General features: G+C 28.7%; 1 long non-coding RNA gene across 1 annotated transcript; it reads right to left on the reverse strand.

The window, feature by feature from the left end:
- Positions 1-657: 657 nt before the first annotated feature.
- On the reverse strand, positions 658-1,884 carry LOC145634724 (uncharacterized). The gene is made up of 2 exons (XR_014113513.1): positions 1,594-1,884; positions 658-1,423 (listed from the first exon to the last, which is right to left on the reverse strand). It is a non-coding gene; the product is annotated as an uncharacterized LOC145634724 (long non-coding RNA).
- Between the last annotated feature and the right edge of the window lie 882 nt (positions 1,885-2,766).

Consider the following 2,766-nt stretch of genomic DNA (forward strand, 5'->3'; position numbering starts at 1 on the left):
AGTAAGATTGATCGTTAATCTTGATTACTAATATTTGTTTTTAAAAAAAATATAGATTATGAAGACGAACAAGCCCTTAAAGTCCTGATTTATACTCTAACTCCTAAGGGTTGTACATTAAATAAATTACTACAGAGTATGTACTAAATAAATAAATAAAAAAAAAAAAATAAAGAAAAACTTGCATAAGATAGGTCTTATCTTAACAAAAATTATTTTTTGCTTTTCCCTTTTGTTGGAAGCTAAGCTGGCTTATTATGTTGTCAAGGGGGTTACATGTTATATATTGCTCAACTATTTGCATTATTGCACTCCCATAAATTGTGAGTTGCGTATAAAACTAGGGCCTAACCTTTTCATTTTTCAACTTTTGAGATCTTCCACTTTTTTTTTTTTCTTTTTTTTTTTTAATTTTAATTTTAATTTTAATTTCTTTTAATTTTTATTTTTTTTCACCTTTTAGGACCTCTAGTTAACTTTACGGTCATTTAACCCACTTTTATTAACTTTCTTGTCATTTTTAGGGGACTAACTTAGTTAACCCAAGGGACTAACTTATTTAACTCAAGGAACTAACTTTTTAGCCGGAAATTACCCATGAGGTCCCAAACGGTGAAAAAAAAGTAAGAGGTCCCAAAAGGTGAATAAATGAAAAAATTAACCCCAACTTTATACTTAATACTATAAATTGTATGAGATTGATCTCGCTCAAGACAAGTTAGTGAAGATATACACCCTTTAACTACCTTTGCATTCGTACACAACCAAAGTCCAACTAAGCATTGGATTTCTCACACAAAAACAATCATAAGCATTAATATCAAAAACCTGCAAATTAATGAATTAATCCCACAATCTTCAGGGATCATAATCAAACATCATTGATAATTAACCAAAGAAAGAAAGAAAAAAAAAATAAAAAAAAAAAAAAAAAAAAACCTCAATTGCTATGCAATTGGCCTAGTTGATGACCCATAAGTGGCCATAACCAATTCTTTAAAGAATCCCGCTTTTTTTTTTTTTGTTTGTTTAACAAAAATATTAAAACAATTATATTATCCTATATAATTTCACAATTCACATCACTTAAGACATAAATATGTAACCAACTAGATTAAGAAAGGAGTAGACCACAAGCAATGTACAACGAACATTGAAGAAATGGTGAGAATGATGGAAGTAAGAGGGTGTACTTTTAAGGAAGCGCCATTCGATTTCTTATAGTTTGGTGGATGATGAATTGCATTCGAACCGCCTCCACCAACACCCCTCCCAACACCCGAACCACCACCACCACCATGTCCTCCTGCCGCGCCTTTCTTCATATAGTAATGATACTTATTTGCTTCATTTTCATCATCACTAACCGTGTTATTTACTTCCTCTTCATTTTGTAAGCTGTTCTTATCTGCCTTATGTTCACCTGCATTTAAATGAAAGGTTAACTATGATTATTACAAGTATAATACAACTAAATAATTTGAAATGATGTAAAATTAACCTACTAAGAAGTATAAATTTGATATAATAAGCTAATTTAAAACCATAGGCTATAAATAATTTTTTTATAAAATGAAAGGGAAATATTTGGACCTTTATGTTGTAGGAAGTCTTTCATATTAGGAGGATTATTGGATTTTGTGGCAGATGAATTCAACTCAAATAGAGAGAAAAAGATGAGGAGCAACAAAAATAGATTTTGTAGATTCATGGTTTCTCTACTCTAGCTGGTTTCTCTCTTAGTGGTAATGTTTGCAGTATACTACTATCTAATAGTAGGCCTCATAGGCAAGGAACGAATGAGGTTTTATATATATGTGAAGATAAGCAACTACAGAGGACTAAAACACGTTTTATATGAATCTATACTAATATATTATAAAAGTGTTTTTAAACAAGACTCTTGATACTTCTTTTAGCTGTTTTATTTTATATGTTTTTACATATAATTTAAACAAATATACTTTGTATGAGATTTGATCTTGTAATTACATCAGAACAAAAATCCCTATATAATTTGGTGTTATATATTTTTAAAAAAAATGTATAATTGGTGCAAGTTTTTTCCAAAAGTAATAAATAATAATAATATTGCATATACACTATACATAAACACTCTTCAATTCGGATTCAATTAAGATCTTGTCCAATTCAATCAGAGTTTTGAATATTTACGATTCAATTTGCACATGGTTTTTTCCACTTAGGGCTTAGTAGCAAAGGATATGTATCTAAGGTACATGTGTTGTATGAAGTACTTCGTATATAAATATTAGGAAAAATTGTCAAAAATAATATAAGTTTTGAGCGATCCGCTAAAACCAAGTCGCGATCCGCTAAAACCAAGTAAATCTTTTAATTATTTATGAATAATACAAACTTTGAGAGATGTCCTCTTTAAACAAGTTATTTTACCTACAACTTATTTGACTAATTTTTTTTTTTTTATTTATCTTATAAAGTTATATACCTTATACAAGGCTGGACCCCTTCAAAAAAAGTTAAATCATTTTTTTATCACATCACAATAATAATAATTTATGTTTTGCACACCTAAAACAAAAACCAATTTTAACTAATTAATGAAAAGTGTAGATAACATTATTAAATGGTGGAAGTATATATTAAGGAGCCAAGAGATATATATTTTATTTTAATTAATTTGTCGAAACATATAGAATAAAATCTTGTTTACTTTGAAAATAAAGCTAAGCTGTATCTTGTAGGGAAATGGCATTGACAGACTGGCAAAGGATAGTTTTGAAA

The sequence above is a fragment of the Chenopodium album genome, chromosome 6 (genome assembly GCF_948465745.1).
Source record: "Chenopodium album chromosome 6, dcCheAlbu1.1, whole genome shotgun sequence".
Classification (NCBI taxonomy): Eukaryota; Viridiplantae; Streptophyta; class Magnoliopsida; order Caryophyllales; family Amaranthaceae; genus Chenopodium; species Chenopodium album.